At 43.4% G+C, this 24,992-nt stretch overlaps 1 protein-coding gene across 7 annotated transcripts in view; it reads right to left on the bottom strand.

Moving 5' to 3' along the window:
• zmiz1a (zinc finger, MIZ-type containing 1a) overlaps nt 1-24,992 on the bottom strand; it is a 107,212-nt gene that overhangs the window by 45,124 nt on the left and 37,096 nt on the right. For 4 of the 7 annotated variants that reach the window (XM_040001020.1, XM_040001015.1, XM_040001022.1 and 1 more), the window contains exon 3: nt 18,779-18,855. The exons of 2 other annotated variants lie outside the window; for them this stretch is intronic. The gene's annotated coding sequence lies outside the window, so the exon portion shown is untranslated. Of the gene's footprint in view, nt 1-18,778; nt 20,892-24,992 lie in introns of those variants that run through there. One more of the 7 variants, XM_040001017.1, reaches the window with a different exon arrangement.

Here is a 24,992-nt window from a genome sequence, read left to right as displayed (position 1 = left end):
AAGCTTTACAGGTTGTTATGGTATATTGCTGATTCTTTTAAAAAAAAGAAAAAACTGCAATGAAGTCACAGGAGCTAACTTGTCAGTGACAGATTACAGAGTCCTGCTCCCTGTTGTCAAATCCAAGCTGTGACAATGACAAACTGTGAACATTTCAAGTTTTTTTTTTTTTTTTTAAGGAGTGGGGGGCTTAGCGATGATATTTTTTTTAAAGCATAATGCTCCAGTGCGGGAATAAATGCCATAAAATTGATGGAAAGAGCTTTCTTTCTTTCCTTTTCTCACTGGTGCAGATTTATTAACTTCACAGAGCACACAAGGGGAGCTGCAATCCAACAACTTGTTAGCGCTGAAAAGTAACATTTACGCTCCTTTAAGAGGTAATTCAGTTGGAGCATGCTGGCATTTTCACCCAGGGGTGCAACGTAAACAAAGCAAATCCTGGTTTGTTGATTTCTTTCTTTTTTCCTTGCAGTGCATTCTCCCTATTGCCAACTGTTTTGCAATAAATAAATAAAAAACATTGCATGAGTCCTGAAACCTCTATAACGCAATGTTTTGTCTCTCTAGCTCCTTGTTGTTTGTGTTTATAAACACTGTTTGGCCTTTGCAATGCCTGAAATATAACGGTCATAAATTACAAATCTGAAGCAGCTTATACGCATAGGTCGGGTTTCTGGTTCGCACGCTCCAGACATGTGAAGCCTTCTGCTCGGGAAAGACATATATACGAGAAAGCGAGCAGTATATGTCTGTGTGTATGTCTGTGTGTTTACAGTGGAAATAGTGAGTCTGGGACATTTTCTTTGGGTCTCTTTTCCAGTGTTTATGGAGAGTGGTGAGCAACAACACTTCCTGAGAGGAAAGCCAGCTTTCCGAGTCCAAACCCCATTCCAAGCCGCGCAGACGGGGAACGCTCTGTCTCCAATTTATGTTTTCCACCCAGCGCCGTGTAAACACGAGCACAGAAGAACTGGTGTGCGTGTGCAGAAGGACGGGTAGGGGGGTGTTTCAGATAATCCACACTTGCAAAACAAAGGCAGGCGAGCAGACTAATCACAGACAAATGAGCCAAAACATCTCAGAACAAAGTGATAGCCCAGCAGCTCCCAGTGTTTACCAGCTCTAACAGGCCTCTCACATGAAGCTGTGACAAGAGCACGACACAACTCGGGTCAAGCTCCATCACAATCCATCTCCTGACCTACTCATCTCTACCTGACCTGTCAACACAGTCGACAGAAGGATCCAAAAAAAGGAAAAAAAGAAAACGAAAACTCTGCTTCTCACTTGCCGTCTCCCTGCCGGCCGCCCTCTGCTCGTTCTTAATTACATCCAGATCAGACTATTAATGAAGTCAGTCTGATTTTAACAGCGTCTACGGGGAGCGAAGGAGGGGTTTCCTCATTCAGGGAACATATCAAATAAATTCGGGCTCTTGGCCTTGACAGGTTTTGTCGCCAATTAAAATGGCACGCTACACCGAAGTAGGGGTTCGGGCTAACTAATAATTATTTTCACTGTTGATTTTCAGTTTTTTGTTTGTTTTTTTTGTTTTGTTTTTTTAAATTAAAAGCCCCCTTTTAGCATGACTGGCACTCCCTCCATTTTCACAGTTGCCTTCAGGCATTAAAAATCGCAACGTCCCTCTGGCTCCCAGTACCTGGTTTTGGTGATGACATCTTCATAACGGCCTCTAAAAGCATGAAAAGTCTCGTCTAGAACCAGTGAATGTTAGAAATGTTTCTTTTTTGTTGCTTGACAGATTACTTTAATGATTATCAAAACTGTTATTGCTTAATGTTCTGTCCTTTGAGGTGATTAATAGAGTAATCGTTTCAGCGCTAACGCTGTTTTCGGCACTCTGCGGGGCCGGCTAGCTTCCTTTACGGAGACGCATCAGCCATCAGCTCATCCGTTTGAAGTGCAGAGAAGGTTGTGACAGCCTGCCATGTGTGTTGATGTATACATTTAAACAAACCGAAGCATCAGCTGCAGAAACTCCATCACATTGCCTTCTTTCTTCTCCTGTTGTGAAGTAAAACTAGCCGTGTTTGATCCTCAAAGAGTACACTGCCAGCCACGCACATACAAATGCACGAACAAATATGAGGCAGGGAAATTATACAATTCCATATGTATACAATAATGGCAGTCTTTTGATGAACAGGCTGTCAGTATGGGGGCTTTAAAGTGCTCCAGTGATGCAGTTGCTTCCCACATGCGTTTGTATTTGATGTACAGCATGTGGCGGGAAACAGCCTCCGTGCCACAGGCGCTCTGATCTTCTTAAGGCACTCCTGTCAGAAAGCACGATGGCAACGACACGCACCTTAACAGTCTCATCTACTGTGTATGTTTACACATGTGAGCCCGTGCACGTGTGTGTGTGTGCATGCATGCATGTGTGCCATCAGGTGTGTTCTGCGTGCGCTCAAATGTCTGCCTCTGTCTGTAATACCATTGTCCGCTGCCACCTGCAGCGCACACACACCAAATCCCGACAGATCAAAACACCGCACTCCATCAAATCCAGTGAAAAGCCTGTTTACTGATGATCTGGTGTGAAGACAACAGGCAGCTGGAGTGGGAGATAGGAAGGGAGGAAAAGAGAGGAGAAGAGAGGGAAGGCGAGGTGAGGGGTGAGAGCGGTTGAGGCGGTGAAGCTATCAGGGAGTGGCCCACTGCAGGGGCCTTTTATTATGAGCCATTGTAAAGGAACTAGGTGGGATAATTGGTCTCCTATGCCCAATGTGAAGCATGCATTTTTAATGAGCACACCCTGTTGCTCATTTAATATATAAGCAAGACACACATGACACAGAAATGCTATGAAATGTTGATGTTTATATGGAGTGTTTGCTCAGGGGAGACAGAGATATTACACTTTTGCTCCATTCAGTTTGTCGTGCCAGAAAGAAAGAAATACAGATACAGACTCGGCGGCACGCTTTTTGTGTTAGATATATGTTGGCATGTGATTTGCTGTGTCTCCTGTAGCACCACAGCAGTAATTAAAAATTTTTATTTCTTGTCCAAATCAATGTTCCTGAGAAAGATTCAATTAAAAATAGATCAATGAATATTATTTTTTGCTGTAAGCTTCAAGTTTTATTTTTTCCGCACATGAAGGCAAACTCAAAAGGTCTGCTGTTCTTATTCCTGTTATTATAAGACAGACAGGATTATGGATTTGGTGACTGAATCTCATCAGTAACTAGTTGATCATCCCATTCAAACTCGCTGCCTGTAAGCCAGCAAATTAGATGCCAACTCTGCTCACCCAGGCGCTGCTGGAAAGTACAGTTAGGGAATAAAACGCACACCAACACCAGCCAAGACTTCTGACCTGTCAAAGCACCTCGTAATGTTCGCACTGACCTCAAAGCAACAAAACGAGCAGTGCTTCGCTTTACAGCTGTGTCAGGCGGGCATTAGAGGGCTGCGCCGACCAGGAAGTTAAGAGCTTGGTGGCAGAGAGCAGAAGCACCCGAGTTTAAGTGAATTAAGAAAACTAAGTCGTGTTTAACCCCGGCACGAGTCCATCTCTCCTTGTTGGAGGGCACGCTGCCTGGGCTGCCACCTCATAATAGCATTAAACACATCCCAAATTGATGTTTGGGAGGGAGCATGCTGCAATGACTGTGAAAGGGCAGCAACCAGTAGAGGACTCCACTTGGACGTGGAACAAAAAAATAGTTAGGCACAGTGCGGGGGACTAAAGAGGGGCGGCAAAGAGAGGATAGAAGACAGAGAAGAGAGGCGGCAGGTGGAGAGGGGTTTGAAAAATGAAAGCAACCCCAACCCCACACTTCTTCGGGGACCCCACAGACCTCCCCCAGTATCCTGCTCTGAAGCCCTCCATGAGATCTCCGGTCTGGATCCATCCATCAACCCTGCTCCTACTCTGGATGCATGAAGCAGCCAGCCAAAACAGAAAACCCCCTCTAGAGTAACCCATATACTGTTTATACAGCCCCACCTGCTCTCCCAATCATTGTCCATTCTCTCCCCTGGGTCCACTAACAATGAATGCACATTACATCCAGTCTCAGAAACCTTTTAGGGCCGGGTGGAGTATCAGAGATAAGGATAATTTGATACTGTTTTATACAAGATATGGGAAATGACCATTTTTGTAACACCGAAAATGCTTTTTCATTTGAATATAAGCCTGGTTAGTGAGCTACATTTATAAATTGCATGGGTGTGACCCACTGATACGCAAGTCTGCTTATTAATGGACTAATAAAATTACAGAATTTCATTCACTTTCTTAGATTCAATTCAAATCACAAGAGCAACCTCAAAGCTCTTTATACTGTAAGGTGGAGACCCTAAAACAATACAGAGAAACCCCAATAATCAGACGAGCTTCTATGAGCAAGCACTCAGTGACAGTGGGAAAAAAAACTCCCTTTTAACAGGAAGAAACCTCCTGCCGAAACAAGCTGAAGGAAGGGCAGGCATCTGCCACGACCTGTTGGGAATAAGGGGAGGAAGACAGGACAAAAGATACACTAGGCTGCACCATGCAAGCCAGACATATTATTCCTGCATCCAAAAGCGCCAACATCACAAACACAATGGAGATGTCTGGTTCAATGGGTGGAATTAGTGGAGGTGAAGCCTAGTAGACACCTGCCAGCTTTAGCTCCCTGTGTCAATAAACCTCTATGCCAAAGCAGCCACACCCCTGACTTTAAAGCTTTAAAGCTACCCCGTCATACAGTTTTTAAAAAGGAGGAAACAGAGATTCAAACTGTAAACATGCTTTTTAGTTCATTTGAACGTAACACTCTGTGGGGACTGACTTGCTTTTCAAGTCAACCTCAAGTGGCCATTAAAGGAACTGCAGCCCTTAGCGATTTAGAGGTTGCAGCTTGGTTTTCTATTGGCCGTACCATTGTTAAATAGTGAGTGTGTGGCCACACATGACCAGCCAGGTGTGTTTTCTCTAGCATGTGTTCTATATTGCCTACCTCTAGAAACCTAAATGGCCAACCACTTTGAATTGTCCTTTTCTGTGTTTTAGCTTTTTTTTTTTTTTGGCATTGCAGTGAAGTCCATAGTTGGAGTGGATAGGACCTATGTGCTCAACACATACAGTGTGTCAGTGCACATTTCTGTTTATACTGTATGCTGTCAGTGTGGTTAAACAAGGGATCTAGTCATCAGGTCATGGCCATTCTCTTTGATGCCAGTACAAAAGCTCCAAAGCGGATGTGAGCTAGCCTGCACCTCCACCACCAAACACCCCGCCCCCCCAACAGCCCAACGGCCAATCCTCTCCTCTGACTGAGCAACTACCACACACACACACACACACACACACACAAAGAGAGACGCAGAGAGCTGAGCATAAGCATCTGGATCACACAAATGAATTCTATTTTCTGACGGTAGACAGACGGACCCGCTGGACAACCGCCACTAATCTGCTACCTCCCCTCCTACTCTTCCTCCTCCTCCTCTCACCAGCACCAGCACCACCACCTATAATCCCTGACAGGGAGACAGGGAGTGAGAAAGAAAGTGTTTAGGACAGTGAGTGAGAGAAACAGAATTAGAGGGAAGCACATTTGCACAATGAAAATAGGCTTGATCTTATCCCCGTGCCTGAACTGAAATGGACTGCCCGCTCGCTAAATAAACACTTGTTGGCCACTTTGCTAATGCTACTCAACACAATGGAAGACAGATGATGTTTCATTCACACTCTTGGCTGCTTTGTTTGATTTGCTGGCAGAGCACAGTTTATATAGTAGCAAAAATAATAAACTTTGGAGTCCAGTGAAAGCAGCGGCGGTGTAGGTCTCACTCAAGTCTTGTTAGGTGACTGAAGACTCAGCGGCAAACACGCTCAGGACGAGAAAACACACAGCGAGAGCCATATTTCTTCCAATTACGTGTAACTGACTTGTAATTTTGCCCAATCTCCTGTGGGTTTGTATGTGACCCCGCTGCAGTATTGAAAAATGAAGCAGACATAAAGATGAGGTGTATGAGTGTCTGTCTTGTGTGCTACAATATGTGCTTTGTATTCATTGCAGATAACAGGAGGCCATTGGAGGGGAGAAAACAGCAGCCATTGATTTTGTGTGCTGGGCAGGCATTTCTCCATTCCAGAGTCTGGTCGATACATTCACCAAGAGCAGGGAGCACAGGAGTGGTTATACACCACTCTGGACACTGCATTTGCACGCACGCACACACACAAAGACACGTTTGTATTGGCAGTCACCAGCAAATGGACACAAGGCCCATCAGGCAATCAAAGCTTTCTTATTACCTGCCAGCGCATTCACAAACAGATACATGCACGAACAGAGGCAGCAAATACTACCGCTTACAGAGCGAAAGGAACAAATGCATTCAACGAGGCGATTTCTTTACCACGAGCAGCCCATGAGAGGGTGGGGGTGTATTTCAGCATTAAATCCTTTATCATGTACCCGGCAAATCAAACATTGATTTCCTTGAGCCACTGTGCCGAGGGCAATAAGGATCTCCTTCATCAACCGAGGCAGCATGGGCCACACACACAACACAGCAAGCACACAAACACACTAACAGCAGGCACTAAATGAATATTAGGTGGAGGAGTAATAGCTCCAATCGGAATAGGAAAAACACAGGCTATTCTGTGTGAACCGCCTGTTTTGGAGCCAGAGGGGAACGCCGGTCAGCTTTGATCAAAGACACGCAGCTTCAGCTGGACAAGTGGCCATTAGGGGGTCACAGTGACAAATATGACAGTTCAACTCATGCTAATGTCTAATGAAACCCTTCCAAAAAAAAGCTTTTACTAGAATAGCTTCACTTGAGTTTTTTTTTTCTAGTGCATTTCTGCACAAGATCTGCCATTTGGATGTATCAAGGCTTTACAGTCTGAAATCAAATATTTACTCATCTGCAGAGTACAAAGTTCACCAAACTCATTGGCCTCTGCATACTTTTCATAAAGTGCTTGTTGCTTTTTGAATACCACCTGTTCATAAATACATGTTTGCGAGAGCTTTGACCATTAACACCTCTAAAATTGATGAGATAACCTTTTTTTTTTTTATCATCATGTGCGCAGCTTTTATTTAAGCAAAGCACAGCATTGTGGATGAAGTATTTCACACCTCAGTGCTCAAAGTGAAAAGTAAAGAGACTGAACACCCTGACCCAAGAATATTAGAAAACATTGCTGTCAACATGTCAGCGCAGAAAGTTACCTTGACAGAAGTAAAGAAATTGGTTTGACATTAAGTTAGATGTGGAAAAATGTCTTTCTGCAGCAAAGTGATCCATGGTGTTGAAGGCCAGGAGGAAATGGAGGGAGGGAGGAAAGAGTAAAACCAGCAAACATCCATTACAGGTAGTGCGATGCTATCGAGTGTAAAACGGGAACGCTGCATGAAGACGACTGAGAAAGTTTTCTTCGCAAGCACTGAACTGTATAAGCTGCTTTCCCAAAATATGCCAATAAAATCTGGAGGTTATTGGGATTCCCTCATTGACGTGGAAAGCCATAGTGCACAAAACAGTTTTTGCCTGTTTGATTGTTTCTTGATTTGGGGAACATTAAATGTCAACCTGCACTCAGTCATTCACTCCGAGATGCCAAAACACACCATGGGAATAAATCTCTGTCTGACACGCAAAATAATCTTTCACAAAAGGTTGAATCGTCTTTGCTTATAAACTCACCGGCCACTTCATTAGGTATATCTGCTCAACTGCATACTAATTGGTCTGATAAGAAGGTAACGGTAACTCAAATGACCTTTAACAGCCAAGCTATGCAGAAGAGCATTTCAGGACCAGAAGACCACTCCTGTCTGTTAAGAAAAGGAAACCGAGGCTACAATTCACACAATTTCTGCCTTGTATCAAGTAATGATGTCAGGGTGTATTTTCTTGGTACACTTCAGGCCTCTTAGTACCAGCTGAGCATCGTTTAAACACCATGTTGCTGACCCTTGATCACAGTGTACCATCTTCTGATGGCTACTTCCCTTAGGATAACGCACCATGTCACTAAGCTCAAGTCATCTTAAACTGTTTCTTGAACATGACAGTGAGTTCACTGTATTCAAATTGCTTCCAGAGTCACCAGATCTCAATGCAAAACAGACCTTGCTGGCATTTGTTTTACCCTGTCTTAGTTTTTTCTTTGCTGTGTTTCTTTCTTGCTTTATGCCTGAATTATACTTCAGTGGGAAACCTACACTGTAACTCATGATGTAACCGGAAACCCCTTTTAACTGTACGCCAAACTTCCATGAAAAATTTAACTACACGTCGGGTCAACGCAGTCCGCAACAACTGGATGGTACATAAGGTTGCAGTGAGGGGTTTCCAGTTATTTCATAAATTGATCTGTAAATTCCCTGCAGAAGCATAAATCAGGTTTTAGCCACGTGTAGGTAAATACAAAGAAACCATGACTACATATCTTTTCCACCTTGTCCTGGGACAAAAAAACAGAATGACGATCCATGGAAAAATAAATTGGGATAAGTTCCTTTTTCGTGAGTCTCCCACAGTTTGAGAATTCCTTCTTTAAACCTTGAGATGTACCGGCACTGCTGCCTATCAATAACGTGTTTACACAACGTCTAAAGACACGTTTTTTGATGTTAGAGCATCAAGCTGAAAAAGTCGCGATCTGACTCAAACTGCACCGTGCGCATGAGGTCACTTTCCAAAAAGCTTGCTCTCGTGAAATTAAACAGTTGTGACATTTTAAGCTGTTAGCTGAGAGCCAGTCAGAGACGGGGGATGACGAACAGGCACACACAGAGGAACGCAGAAACATATGCATGTAAAAGATACATGCACAGGGAAGCAAAATGGAAAAACAGGCTCAGGAAATTGGCTAGTTCCTGTATAGGAGAGGGACAGAGGGACAGAAAAAAAGGTGGGGGTCGAATGGAAAAAAAACAAGTGGGAGTGAGAAAGACTGACAGAGAAAGACAGACTCTGTGCCTTATGTAACTTTAGTGTCACTGTCCTTTTGTTTTCCCGACACACCAACATGTCACTGTCAAGATTTTCCTGTAACTATTACAGCCACTTAGAGAGTGTCTATGGGCTAAAATTTACCGCAAGTGTTGTCGTTTGTGAGAATGCTAAAACAAGGGTTAGGGTTAAGTCGAATAATAATACTGTATGCCATATATATAGTATATAGTAAGAACACAATAATTACAAGTTTACTTTGCTGACATCTTTAATGGAAAACAAGAATAAAGTTACTAAAATGTTTGCAGTAATGAATTAAAAATGCACAATTAAACAGATTACTTACAGCTAAAACAATTCATTGATTAACCAACCCCCAAAATAATAATAATACTAATAATAACAAACATTTGCAGTTTTCGCATGTTTAGATGTAAAGGTATTTCTGTACAAATGTACAAACGCTTCATTTTCACTGTACCAACAATATAAAAAACATAAATAAACCCTTTTCTACCTATAATGTGTCTTTCGCGTGTTATATATGTGTGCGTCTCAGGAAACGTAGCCTAGCCCTCTGTAACCCTCAGCAGAGTCAACTTTAACCTCTCAGACACACAGAGCAGAACAGATGACCCCCGCTGAAATCTGAGCTGCTGGGTTTCCTCTGTAAAGTGAAACTAGACAGACACCTGACCCCGACTGACATGTGACACACACACACACACACACACACTACACAATCAGAAACACCTGTTCAGACATGCACTAAAGCACACATGGGACACAAACATTACCACATCCACATTAAGGGAATTTTCACTGAAGCACAGAACCCACACTCAAGTGAGCCCTGTGTGCTGTTATCCTTGGACACACAAGCAGAGCTCGCCTTAAAACAACCGTGACAGTGTCTGCTGTATCTGCAGGACAGGCAAAGTGTGAAAGTGTGTCTGGAGAGTTAAAGAACATGGTAGGTTCACGCTCTTGCTTCTCCATCCGTCAAGTCAGTTAAAGGACAGTCAGAAAGAAAAGCTGCAGGAAATATCGGGAGTCACGGGAGCAAACTAACAGTGTCATGATTTGAGCTCTGAGTCCATTAAGTCGATTCCTTGCATGCTTTTGTAGTTATGTTCATCTCTTTGACCTCGCCATATGTTGCAAGAAGCGTCAGCATTAAAGGTCGAACGCCAAACGTTCTTTTTCCTGAACTCAATGATAATTTAAAAGTTAACTTCAGTGGCATCAGATAACATCAAACATGGATCCAGTGAAAAGTTTCTGTGTCAGTGACATCTTAACATATTGTCTCGTAGTTTTTCTTCTTGTTGTCGTCATAAAACAAATAAAAACAATGCAATAATATGTTGTAATGTCCCTTCACTTTTGGCAGCACTAATCCTCAAGCCCATTCATTCAAAGGCTAAATTGTTATAGTTATAATGGAGGCATTTGAGTCATAAATGCACATTTACTGCACAAATGAGTAGTTAAAGCAGCAGACTGGTGTATACGTGTTGGAGTAAAAAGAAATTAATATTCTTTTTAATTTGTTAAAAGGTTCAATAAACACTATATTTTTAAATCAGTATTTTCTACCAAGTACTTCATAGTTCAGGCTTTAAAGGGTTAACAAATTTTAGACACAGTCCTCTGTGGCACAGGAGAACAGGCTTATATCAGGCTTTGACTGCACACACATTACTTGGAGACTCACTTCATGGCTGTTTTTGTTATTAGCACGGATGGCTGAAGGACAGATAATCTAAAAAATGTCCCAAAAGCTTCGAAAAGCTGGTATTCTATATTCGTCATGAATGGAGACCCTTTCTGCAGGATGAATGGCATGTCCATGTGCGTGCATGCATGTAAGAGAATCCTTTTCCTCTTAATAGTTCATTAAGAGGAGCCACTTCACCGCTGGCTGGATGAGGGAGCAGCAGCTCCTGGGCTTTCTGCAGATCCACTAATCCTTCACTTACCTGAACCACGTCAATACTGCTGCAGGCCCCCACCTTCTGCTCCATTCTCCGCTTTCTTTATCCACAATACCACCCCCCAGCCTTCCTCGTCCTTACCGTTCCCGCCTTGCAGCTCTCGTTTTTAGCCCTCAGACACACACACACACACACACACACACCCACCTTCACCCCTTCTTCCATTCCCCAAAGGTGCTGCTTGATATCCATCCTATCTCTTTTCCTTCCTCTGGACAAAGCAGAGCAGGTACAGGGAATAATAAGGCAGAGCAGCAGGGGTGGGACGGCCCCAGTGAAGTTATTAAGCCTCAGACACAAACACACAATTCGCCACAGAGCTACAGAGGTGAGACCCCAGAGAGTCGGGGGGCCATTTCTGTTTGTGCATGTGTGTGTGTGTTGAGAAGGCACTATGTGTGTTCACGCTGGGAGCCATGAATGATGAGACCACACACCTTTACTGACACTAACAACTCAAGCTGGTACTGGCTAGCATCTTTAATCTGAAATCTCTTCATCCTGAAATTCTGCAGGACCCTTCAAAGTGTATTCTTTGAAGGGAAAAGGTCTCTTCAAACAGCATCTGAGCCATCATGTAAAAGCTAAACTCTCCACTGAATAATAAACAAATTCAATTCATTTAAATGGGTTAATGGCACCTTGAGGCAAAGTGAGACGTGTTTCATTGCAGGTTTTAGAGACTGTCAGTCCCTGCAGCTGCTGAAGTAAAAAGAAACAAACAAAAAACTCCCACATCTAAGCTGTACAAGGTTTGGTGTGGAAGAAGGTCGTCCATGTACATAACTATACTACTGTACTATGCAGAGTCAACCTGCCTGAGACTAGAGAGAGGAGAGGTCCAGTTTTAACTAGCTCTATCTTCACAGCTATAAGGATAGGACAGGATTTGGCTTGACCACTCCATAGCTGGGAGCTGATAGCGCAGTGCACGGCCAGCGGTGGATCATTTTTCATCTCTAAATCTGCTTTGGCATGGTCAGGAGTACCACTGTGTGTCTAAGTGTGTGTATGTGTGGCAGGGGTGTGCAGGGGGTGGGCACGGCAGACACAGAAAACTCAGAGGGACCGCGAGAGGGAGGGGCGGCCGACCGGGGAGCATTGTGGTTCATCTCTTGTGGTTTTTATTGGTGCTCTGACAACACAAGGCTGGGTCTTCCCTCGCTGCTCAGCTGAGCAATCAGGTCACCTCATCTTGACAGACGCAAACACGCGCGCACAAAGACGTCAACACACAGAGGCGCGCACGCACATGCATGCACACATCGCACATGCAGCCTGCAGCTGTTGCCAATGATGTCAGTCCTGATTTGGCCAAAGTAGCCTTTTGTTTCACAGCATGAACAGAGGAAGAGGCTTCATTTGGCAGTACAGTAAGATTGTTTGGATTAGGGCTTAGCTACTGGTTGCTGACAGAAAAGTCTCAAAGCAAAATAAATACTTTTCCCCGGTTAAACAGAGAATAAAAAGTTGAAAATAACTTTGAAAATCAGTTAATAACTCAAAGCATCTTTCTGACTTCTTGTAGCTTGTTGTATGTCAGCATTTGTAATGTAAAGCTGCTTCTTGGAGCTACAGAATAACAAGATTGCTATATTGATTAAACAGCATAAAATGTAGAGCATAAAACTGAGCTATGAAACTATTGTGTACACACCAACAGTTGTGATGCAAGAACAAAAGTACACATACAGCCTCAAATACATACATTCATTCACAATTTTTTTTTAAATAAGTGGTGCTGAAGGTTCTAAAGTATCTGTTAACTTGACGAGGCCAAGGCCTATTAACTTCTCATTAGTGATCAGGACTGACTGCAACTACAACTTTCTCTTTGCCTGCATAAAAAGGATTTGTTTGACAGCACTTAGTGGACTGAACGATATTAAGAACAATGAGAAAAGTCAAGGAAGTCAATGAAGTAGAATTGTAGATTTACACAAGTGAGTGAGGTCTCTTGGAGACATTTCTAAACACCCGCAGATTCCAAGATCATGACTTCAAACAGTTCTACAACAGCAGACTGGAAGCAGACTGGAAGGTCTGGAAGAAGACCTGAACTGTCACTGTCAGATGTGAGTAAATGGGTTAGGATGTTCAGGAACAACCCAGAAAACACCAAGGCTCAAGCCTGGCCTTAAACTGGAAACTGCTGTAACACCATTGTCACTGTCCACAATAAAGTGAGTTTTAGAAAGAATCCCCTGCCCAAAAAATCAACACCTTCAATCTTGGTTTAAATTTGCAGCTTCCCAGATGAACAAGCCAAATACCAAGTTTTATAAGTCAAAGAATGAGCTATTTTACCACAATGACAAGAGGTATGTTTGGAGGAGTAAAGGTGAGGGATCAAGCATCAAGTGGTTATAGCATTATGCTCTGGGGCTGTTTTGGTGCCAGTGGTACTGGTACACTGCACAGTGGAAGGAATAATGAAGAAGAATTCTTCAACTTCATCTCAAATCGACAGCTAGAGGGCTGAAACTTGGAAACGGTTGGGACAATGATTCCAAACACACATCAGAACTGGTTTGGGAATGGGTAAAGCAGGCTAACATTAAGCTTCTGGAATGGCCTTCCCCCGACCTCAACCCTCCTGAAAATATGCAGACTATGCTTACAAGTCAGGTCTGTACCAGGAAACCAACCAATTTAAATGAACTCTGCCAATTCTGCCAAGAAGAGTGGTCAAATATTCAGCCAGAATTACTCCAGAAGCTTTATTATGCCTGCCAAAAATGCCTGGTCGAGGTGAAACTTGCTAAGGGACATTTAACCAAATATTAGTGAGGGTTTATATATACTTTTGACCCTGTGCAGATTAGAGAAAATACAAAATGAACTCAAACCAATACCACCTGATTCTTGTTTCTTTGTTTTATAATCACCCCACACTGGAAAAAGAAGAAATCATAAAAATCATGATGATTGCATGTAAACCTCTCCCCACAACTACAGTACAAGAATCTGAATGTTTTTTTCATTTATATTTTGCAAATATTTCAAAATCTACAGCGGTGTGATAAAAAGTCTATATATAAATGAGTACACGGAGCAACAATACAGCATATAATAGGAAATTGTCAACAAACAACTATAAAAAGTGACAAGCTCTTGATAATTGCCAGCCTCCTCAGCAGGTTATTGACACCTCACGGTAATGAGTTGTTTCAAAACTTGCACAAGTACAAAACTGACAACGCAAAAGTTAGAGACCTCAGCTCTAGTCAAACACCCTCTACCCCCTTATCCAACACACACACACAAACACGCAAACACTCACCGCCTCCAACCTCCTGATGCCTGTTGGCAGAACTGTCTGAGGAGCTTAATTGGTACTTTCTTATTTTTTTTCTCCTCTTTCTCACTCTCTCTTTCTGTCCCTCTTACTCTGTCTTTCTCTCATTCAGCTGTGCGTGCGCGTGTGTGCATTTCTGTTCTGGTGCAAAAGCATGTGTGTCTGCGTGCTTTCATGGCAAGAGGATAAGAGCGTGGGTGCCACTAAATGAAACAGAGGCTGAAGCAACTGCACACTCTGTGGCAATGCGATAGGGCGAGCCAACTCGGTTAACCAAATCTTGGAATGAGCCGCCGAATTAGGCACATACCACGAACACACAAGCTGCAGACAGACACGCACACAGATGCACACAGGAGTTGTCCCGGTGCCCGGGCAGCTTTCCCGCTGCCAATAATGAGGAGGTTTTAAAGATGTGCATTTGTTTGTGCAGATCTAAAAACACACACTTTAACGTCTAACACCACGGTTTGCGCGCACACCGATCGCGCACCAGTTTCACTCAACAGATCCCGCTTTCTGTTTACGTTTGTGTACAGTAGCTTTTATGACACACACCGAGTTACACATCACACCTGCTGACATGAGATACAAACATAGCATGAGACACTCTTCTGCTAAGCTATTATGCTGTCAGTGACATTTTCGGGAATAATCCTGCTTCTCCTGACATTTCATCCGGCGGTTGCTCGAGCTACACGATGCCGTCCAAGCAGCCTGTTGATGCGAGATGTGTTTCGTGGAAGCCCGGCAGCCAGTGCTGCTTGTCGGGAGCGATGATTAGATTAGGTCTGCACTGATTACAGTCTTGTTGGTTACAGTATACAGTTGTATCACAGAGACCAAGAGGGCAGAAGCGGGAGTCACTGAGAGTGGGAATGTCAGTTTGTCAAGCTGTCAAGAGCGACGTTGCTATGTTGTATCCCTGTGTTTAGCTGAAGTAGCCGGGCAGGGAATGAATCAGCTAATATAAAAGAGCACCAGAGAGGATATTAATACGAATCTTTTAGCAGTTATCAGCACTCAGGAGAGCGATACAGAGCCGTACGTGAACGAGGGCCTTTGAATCAGATCACGGCGTAAAGGAAACGCAGCTGCACATGTGAACGGCTCCCATTTCACAAACAATGCTATCACAGGCAAACACTTTTAAAGGCAAGTGCCTTTCTTTGGCATTGTGCAAGGCAGTTGCAGCACAGTGGCACAGCAGCTCAACCGTAGCGTGTAGTATTGGCTGAGAATAAATAATCTGAAAAGCCTCAAATGCCCTTTGCCTTCCTAAGCTTTATGAAATATTAACCAAATTAATCTACAGTATTTTCTCCCTGAGAACACATACTGTGCTGCCACTGATTCCCTGTAAGCCAACAATCATTCCTGAGATTAATTTGAAGAAATGCAGGAACATATTTGATCTGTGAAAGCCAGCGACAAGGTGTAATTATTCCCTTCTATATATTATGGTTCCTATTAATTGCGCCTGTTCCGGCGAACGTTACTGTGCTTGTTTAACTGACAGCCACAGGGCCACAGGCATCTCTCAACACAGCTTTACTCCTAACAGCGAGCGTGCTGGGTAAAACGCATTATTATAACAGTATGGGCTTGCCAGTATATCACCTGATCAGAGGTCAGACTGCTCTTGTACCCTGTGAAGATATTTTTAAAGACTGGTTTTGATACCCTGTTTACTAAAGTCATTTCTAGAGGCCCCAAGGCAGAACAAAAGGGCAGAGTTCACTGGGAGCAGAAAGAGCTTCGCTCCAAACATGTGACCAGAAAATGAGGGCCACAAAGTAAAATAGAAAATCATTTGAAGGGATTTTATAGATTGCAGATTTAATGTGTCCGTCTGATGGAAAAAGAGAGAGAGCGAGAGATCAGAATTAATCCTCTTAGCTGTTTGTTTGGTAATCTGATTTAGTCTGATTTTTAGGCTGCTATCTCTGCTTGTGGTTACTGATGCTGTCTCTGGATTGACCACAGCCATTTTCACCTTCAACACCCACCCAGGGATTTGGCTCGACGTATAAACAAAATATCGGTATATGTAAATCCCCTGTACAATTCACCAAATCCAGCAATGTGTCTGCTTATGAACTTATTCCCCGCTCTGACATCGCTCAAGAGAGGCACACCACGGCTGTCCCTGCTCCAAATAAATGACCTACTTTGCACATTAACACACATTTACATGCAGGCAAGATCCAGAGCGGGCTTTGTAGTTTCTGTTTTCTAACTAAGACACTTTGCGCTTTAACTGCAACGTGTCTCCTGCTCAGTTCTTAGAAATCGCAGCTCTTTTCTTTCCTGCTCAGTGAATGTGAATGCAGACATGCGTCCCTTTCAAGTCTAACTGAAAAACAGGGGAGTAATATAGTCCAGGTTTGCGAGTAGAATTGTACTTTTGTCGTGCATGCATGTTAAAGGAAGGTGAGGCTGGCACAGAGGCCCACCTAAGGTGCTCCCAGCTCAGGCAGAGCTATTTCCAGACACCCCCTACCACCCAGCCCCTCCCAACTCCTCTGTGGGGGAAACCACACCACTGCGCAGACCCCAGACACGGACACGACTTAAGAATGGATTCATTATTCACATACACACAGGCGCTGGCACATAAGGGTGCGATGTGGTGGTAGTTCGGGGGGGGGGGGGGCAGGGTAAACATACTTTTACTTAACTTTACTTAGAACTGCTAAAGAGGGCATTAAAGCAGCCAGCTCAGCTTTTCGGCACAGTTAAACAATGTCATGTAAATGCCCAGTGGGGCAGATTTGCCACTGTGTAAATATGCACGCTCAAAACTAACGAGATGGCACGTGCGTACCAAAAGGAGCCGTGTCGCCATGGACACACGAAGCAAAGCTACACAATAGCAATGTAAGTCAACCCGGCTTTAGACGTGCACATCATAGCAAGTTTTTAAGAATGCCTCACAGCACAAGACAACTCCACGCAACTTGACATGGATGAATATGTAAGTGCTCTCTCACTCACTCTTATACTTCCTGTCTCAAACAAACGCGCGTGCACGTACGCACAAAGAGGCCAGATTGCACACAAGTTTGCTCACGGACCATGATAAGAAAATGTGGTAAATGCGTAATCTGATATGCATGACTTGAGGTTTCTCTCTGCCTTTCTTTTCCTCTTGGAAATCGCACGTTGCATCCATAATTTACACCAGCCTCCGTCTGTTTCTCTCTTTTCCACTCTGCTCTCCCCTTCTTTCTTTTTTCCCCTCCTCTCCCCGTCGCCCCTTCTCTCTCCTGGCAATCTGGCTTTTGCAGCTTTGCTTATTAGCATATTGCAGAATGTGCAGATGCCACCAAAAATTATTCACCTTCAAGCGCTTTGATGCCGTTTCACATGTATACAACTAACGCTGTCGACATTTTGCACAACCCTCCCAAACAAAACCAGAAGGACTGGGCCTCTTTTTACCTAAAATGCGATGGAGGCCTTAACATGACATCCTTTAGTGCGCTGTTTCCTCATATCCTCATCCAACCCAATTACTTCATGCATCATCGTGGTCACTGTCACATGACGACTGATGGGGTGTTTCATCTCGGCTAAGGTTTAAATGAACACTTAATATTCATGCAGTCCGAGGGTTATCTGAATACATAATGTCCATGCTGTTCAAAGGAAAAATGAACAGAGTATTCAAGCATGTTTTTGCATCAAATGCAGCTTTGTCCTTACAGTAAAAATCGGATTGGAGGATGAGGAAATGGGGATGAGCAGTTTACTCCTCTTGGAGATTGATACGGGCAAATCAATGGTCACACACAGAAGCTCCAGCACTGGTTCAACATGGATAACGATGCCTTGAAAACGAGCAAAAAGAGGTAGAGCTCCACTATAGCACGCATGCAGGAATGTGCTCTTGTAAACATCCTTCAAATGGGCTTGATCTAAAATGACCACATCAGAGGAAAGACCCAGCAAGAAAGACTTGGCATCCCAACTTGTTTGGTCTCACTGACTGACTGACTGCCCCCGTTCCTCCTCCACCCCTCACCTGACAAGCACCAGCTGTCTACCATGCAAAGAGGAAATGCCATCACCCACTATCACGCAACTAATCCCCGTAAACATGTGCTTTCATTCAGAACAATGGTGGCCAGTCATGTTGGCAATTAATTCAGGATGTTCTGACGCGTATGTGGTCTAATATATGAAAGCGTTGGGATAACAGAATGCAGCATGTAACAATTTAGGTATCGCAGGACAATCAAACAACACACAGATGATTTACGTTAAAGCTTCGCGTGTTCTTTTGATGCCCCGAATCGCAACATATTCAGGTTTTCATATTGTTCTTGAAAGCAAGTCTTCTTTCTGCTTCAGTTACCACATAACACGATCACGAGAGCATCCTTTTCTAGGACAAAACACCTGGTATGATACAACGTGGGGCAATATCCAAATGGCAGCCATATTGTGTTATTTGCAGTATCACCACACGAGCGGAAGCCTAACCAGTCAGATGAACACGCAGCTGATAAATCAAGATTCTTACCAGTTTGGATAAGGATGTTCTTGTGTTTCCTGTTAGGCAAAATCCGTTTCTTAATCCTCATCAATCACAGAGCGAGTCTAAAATGAACAAAAAACAAAGTGCCATGCGCATGAGGGAGTGTGACAAAACACAACGTGCTTTTTAGTGATAGGAAAACAAGGCTTAGGTGGCAACATTTATCGAGATGCAATAAAGCACCCCGTTGTGCATCTGACAAAATGGAAGCGCATAACAAGGACTGACAGAGCTGGAGAGAATATGCATCTCTAATCCCTGCCAAATATGAAGCATAAAATACTTAAATGACAAATACAAGTTGATTTCTTGTCTTCCTTGTGAGTGCTTTGTGCCCATCTAGCTGCAAAAACCAGCTGTCTTTGAACTCTCCCGACTCTAATCATGGAGGAATATTTCTTCTCTGCTTCTGGCTCTTCTCTAACTAAGATGTGCAGATCTCCTAATGGGACAGTCGCTCGCTGACTATTAATGCACTAGCCTACTTTACAAGACTGCATCTTTGACTCGCTTATTTCTATGTTTGAAACTCACACATCATTTCATTAATATTCTGCAAGACGTCTCCCCCCAAAAAAGCCCCGTCTGGCTTACATTTCTTCCACATGTGTACTTGTACAGTAGGCAGAAAGAAAAGACTTGAGCTATCTTCACAGGCTACAGATTGCCCCACATTTAATTACTGTTAACACCAGTGCTAGCAAGCTAAATACGCCTCCATGATTTATTCACTTTCCCCACATTTGAGTCAAATTAAATTAGTCATATGGGTTTAATTAACTAAATATGATCTGATATTGTAATTTCACACTTGGATATGGGATATAGAGAAGGGTACTTCAGTACAAAGAAACCACAGTAAACCAGTGTTCATTAGAGGCTCTTGTGTACAGTTGTGTTGGCATTACCAATAGTAGCATTAGCTGAATGATTGCTTCTAATCAAGGTTCGCACACTGGGAGGTTAACGTTATTCCTGCAGAACCAGGAACACTCTGTTTACACCATTATTCACTTTCCCATTAGCCATCCAACCGTAGCTAATATAAGCAACTCCCCCCATATTTTCTAGGACCTGCACTAATTATTGTTATTGAAGATTGCAGAAGTGCATTTAAGGAAAACAAACAGTTTAAAAGTAAAGGAGCTGGGCTTAGTTGGCCAGATATTAAGATACCTGGATCCCAAGATAGACAGAGCTGCTAGCACCAAATCCTTTTTTAAATGTACATCTGCATGTATAGTCTTGTGAAAAACTGAGTGCACCTACATGATTCACTAACTTGTAGAACAACATTTAGCAACAATAACGTGTTGCTTTTATGACATCATCTCTTTATGTACAGCTCTCTTAGGTCTGGGGTTTGACTCGACCATTGCAGAACCTTAATTCGTTTCTTTTTCAGCCATTCTGTTTACGTTTTCTGCTGTGCTTGGGATCATTGTAATGCTGCCTGACCTATTTGGTTTCCGCCAAATTCTGCATTCTCTCCACTTTGATCTTATCTATCCAGAGGATTTTGTTCCAGAAGTCTCAGTGTTTGTCCGCATGCAACTTTAAAACGGTAAATGGGGGCTCTAGAGTCTAAGATATAGCTCTTGTTTTTCCTTTCTTGCAGTTTCTCTGAGCATTGGACATGCTGACCTTTGGGGCCGTGTTAATTTAACTGACCAATAATTTCCGTCACTGTTTTCGTCAACGACCTGTCTTTTCTGACAAACACAAGACGATAAATAAAACAAAACAAAACTAATGCATGCAGACAAAAAGGATGATGTAATGTAAAGACATCTTGTTTTCATCAATGAATGCTCCATGTTTCTCATAGAAGCGTGACAAAATGTCAACAGTTGGGAGGAAGAGAAGAGAAAAGACATTTGATGTCAAGGAAATTAAGACACTTTGTAAACTGTGTAGAGCAACTCTCACCGTTAAAAACACAACTAATTTTTACACTTTATAGTTTAGTCAACTGAATCAGCTTTAGATTTAGTCTACTATAATCTTATGATATGTAGTCAGATAAAACTAGACTAAAAAAAACAATCATTTAGAGCAGCGGTCCCCAACCTTTTTTGCGCCATGGACCGGTTTGTGCCCGACAATATTTTCACGGACCGGTCCGTGGCCCGGGGGTTGGGGACCGCTGATTTAGAAGCCTAAATGACGACTAAAACTAAAAACATCTGCTGGCAAAATTAAAAATGCTTTGGGTTGAATTTGCTGGGACGTGTGTCGCACATGTTTCTGAATGCACCAGACCAGCAAACTGCCAAATCTTGTGCTTTAATAGAGGTGCTCATACTTGCTGATGATCTAATAATGAAGTGCATTTGATTAGCAGGACCTGGGTGCTACTTACCTGCTTCATTCCTATGGAAAGCACCAAGGGTACTTGCATTAGCCTAGCATTGAGAATAAAATAGATGTTATTTTTTTATTATGATGCTTATGCTAGCTGCCACGTAAAGCTGTTAAAAGCCCAGTAAAGCGCTGGAGTCTGGTGAAAGCTGCAATGTTTAAAGATCAGATTAAGGTCAAGAATGAAATGGAAATATATCTAAAAAACAGGTTTTTTGTTGTTTTACCTTCCCTGTTTAGTTTTTTTTTTTTTTTACTTAAACCCCATAAAAAAGAAAAAAAAATCAAGATGAGAATCGAACTGGACTGTATATGCTGAGAGTCATCAAAGCTCCCATTAAGTGAGTAAGTGAGTAAATATGTTTTACTGTCATTTAAGTGAACTAACCTATTCAAAACTCTTTTTTAATAACCTGCAAAGTTCTTTACACTTTGATTATAACATGAACATGAATTCAAAGAGTGCATTACAAAGCGCGCCGTAATATTTAATATCCAAACATTTGTAAGTACTTCTGTTGGGGAAGGTCACCGTTGATTGAAACCACAGGGCCTACTGTGGGTTATTTTTTTCATTCAGCTGAACACAGTAATTTCTATGCCTGTCTGTCCTTAATTGACTGAGCAGCTCTAATGCTGGTGTTTTTTCCCATTCATACAAAGGCGCCATCATGGTGCTAAACGAGCTTCAGTGAATGATATTAAAAAAAGAAAGAAAAAAGCGTGCGGTAATTTACTGATCCTAGGTAATGAAACATGAGGCCAGTGTGGCATGTTTTCTCACTCTCACCAAGAGGAAATATGGCTGCTGAGAGCTACGCTGGCTTGCAAAACACTGTCACACCGCCTGACGCCACAGGCAGAATTATCAGAGAAAAAACAAATGGAGGCATTGATTCACTAGTTGTTTATTTACAGCCCTCTCTGGAGAAGAAATAAATTCCCCTGTTGAGGCTTTGTTTCCCCATCACACGACACAACGGGACGCATGAGAAGAGGGGTGAGCGGGCAACACACACACACACATGCGCGCGTTCTTACAAATGTAAGATCGCACAAACATACGCGCACAAACGTCTTACATCTGGATTAATCTCGAATGGGCGTCTTCACAGATGCCATTAAACGTAGCAGAAGGCGAGAATCATACAGGAAAGAGGCTGCCATCTGAATAATTTATTCAGAGTCTCATCTTGTCTCACACCAGGGGGATTTCTGCTTTCAATTTACACTGTTTTCCTCCCCATATTCAAATCGGGAGAGCAGATTTGTTGTGATTGGCACACGGAAGGTCAACGTTAGCAAGCTAGCGTCAACGCTGTCCTCAGTGGGTTGGTATGCTGGTCTATTAGCACACTAGGATAGTGTGTGTGTGTGTCTGTGTGCGTGTGTGTGGCAGTCTTTGTTTACCTCAGTGTGTGCTGGCTGACGCTGGAGAATAGGCCTGTGGTGCACAGAGACATCAGTGTGTGTCTGAGCTTATTAGGCTGCTTTCCAAGGACACAGGAGGATCTAGACATTACACTGGCTGGGGAAAAAAAACACTATTGCTAATCATAGCGGGAGGATGTTAGGGATGCAGACAGAGTGAGGGTTAAGGGTGGGGAGGGGGCAAAAAGGACAAGAGGGGGACAAGAGCTGGAGGAGTCAAGAATGAGAGCAGGAATAAAGCATGTAACGAAAGGGAGAAAGAGCGCCTGTTGAAGTTATGACTCTCATGCATGTCCTCTCTGTGTGTGCCACTCTGGGACTGAGAAAAGGACGGAGAACAGTTCACCAAGACGCAGGTCAGCTGTGACAGGATTAGCCCAACGCATGTGGGGTGAGGGGAAGCAAAAACCCTCTCAGAGTGATGAAGTGTATTTTCAGCTCTTCTGTTTGAGAGATCCAGCGTTACAGGCGGCACAAAGGATCTGTTTTGTCGTTTTTTGGTTTGGTTTTTTTTGTGTTTTGCAGTTGTTGTGTGATTCCTTGGGGAATGGATCAGTGTATCCCACTATGCGCTCAATGGCGTACATTCAACAGCGGCGGAAAACATCTCTGAGACGCGAACACCGCGTTTGTCTGAAGAGGCTTGTTCTGTTAGAGGGGCGTGCTCTCTGAAATCCAAACTTCAAAAAAATGGGTTAGGAGGTTGCTCGGGGGAAACTGTGCTTACCGAGCAAAATGCCCGAGTCGTTTCTAGTAGTAAATTGGTATGTTGCTAGCTAACACTGGTGACAGGACTTGGCTGTTGCACGCAATGAATGGCCCTGTAGTAGTCAGGCACGGTGCAGTTGTTCAACAAGGCTTCTTTAACCAGCTGAATGACAGGCAGGCAGACGGGGCAGTGAGCCAGCCACAGACATTCGGCTCTGGCTGTGCTGTAATGATGCCCAGTTCAGCTATACCACAGAGGCCACGTGATGAGAGCAGAAAGCAACCAGGAGAGCAGAGTTCAACTCATCAGTTAGGTTGCCAGGCTATATATGCCCCCTTCTTTCCATGTATCCCACCCTCACATGCCTCCATTTTTTTATGTTGTCTTTTTGTTACTTTGGGGAGTGTATGCATGTGCTTTTTGCTTTGTTAAACTTTAAATGTCAGCATCCACAGCCCTAAGCGCTGCGTCAGTAGCTCTTTGCACTTTCCACCTTGTGGAAATCTCCGTGCAAACCGAGGGGAAACTCAGCACCAGTATGACACAGCATGCAGGAATGCACCAGCGGATGTGGCTCTCTCCCTTCTCTCTCCTTCTCAGTCAGTTCTCGTCTCCTCCCTCCCTCTCCCTCTGTGGGCAGGTCCATATGCACCCAGTAATTATCAAGGTTATTTTCTCCAGAGGGCTAAATCCCTGTTTATGGCCATGAGCGTGTGTCACAGGGCCCTGGCTGTCAACCCACAGGACGCTGACTCTGTACACAACCCCAGAGAAAATCTCAATCTCTGCGGTTGTCAGATCCAGCAGTTTTGCTGCTTTTGCACCCATTTGAAAATTACAAAAAAACCCAAAAAAAACAACAACTCAGTAGCTGTGTCATGACCTCAAGTGAGAAAGCAATAATGATGTTTTCCCACCAACCATAGTTATTATCAAAACCGAGGAGTTATTTCTAGAAATCACAGACTAAACAAAGGCTATTCACTCAGCAGAGAAAAAGTGATATTCGCACAGAGAAAGAACCCAAAACGATCATTTATATCAGTGTTATTTGCTTTTCGTTTTTTATGTCATTTCTACTTTACAATGAGAAGTTTTTTTTGTATTATTGGCTCGATTCAATTCCTTCCCAGAGCCAGACACTCTGGAGAATTGTGACCTGAGCTACAGCATACATTTCCTTTTTGGCAACAGCTACAGAGGAAGTAAAGGCCAGTGCTAACAAGCCCTGTGAAAAAACACTAACCAATCCAACAAGCCAGGAATTATACCAGTCAATTAGAGGCAAACAGGAGGCAACTTTGTTTTCTTGAATGGGATACAGAGTAGGCTTGTTCTTGTGGTACAGTAGGCTTGTGAGCAAACAAGAGCCTGGAGCAACCTGAACTGCAAGCTGAAGAGTAAATTTGCATGTAGCGAACTGTTAGCCAGGGTCAGCAGTGCACACGCACACGCACCCACACACAGACAGAATTTGGCTGCTCCCTTCACAAAAGCTGCTTCCTCTTCGTTTCATCACTCAGGCAGGGCTTTGTTGGTGAGCGGAAATGCCTCTAGAGGGAATGAAAATACTGGCAAGTCCCTGCAGCTCTTTCTGGAGGGAGACAGGTCCTGCAGCTGCACACACGCAACTGCACACATGTGCCAAAGTGCCCGTGTAGGTTGACGGCTCCGGTTGCACAGAGAGATAACTGTGTT

This window comes from Simochromis diagramma, unplaced genomic scaffold (assembly GCF_900408965.1).
Source record: "Simochromis diagramma unplaced genomic scaffold, fSimDia1.1 OVJJ01000421.1, whole genome shotgun sequence".
NCBI lineage: Eukaryota > Metazoa > Chordata > Actinopteri > Cichliformes > Cichlidae > Simochromis > Simochromis diagramma.
The sequence above is the reverse complement of the archived record's forward strand: the minus strand, read 5'-3'. Positions and strand labels throughout refer to the sequence as shown.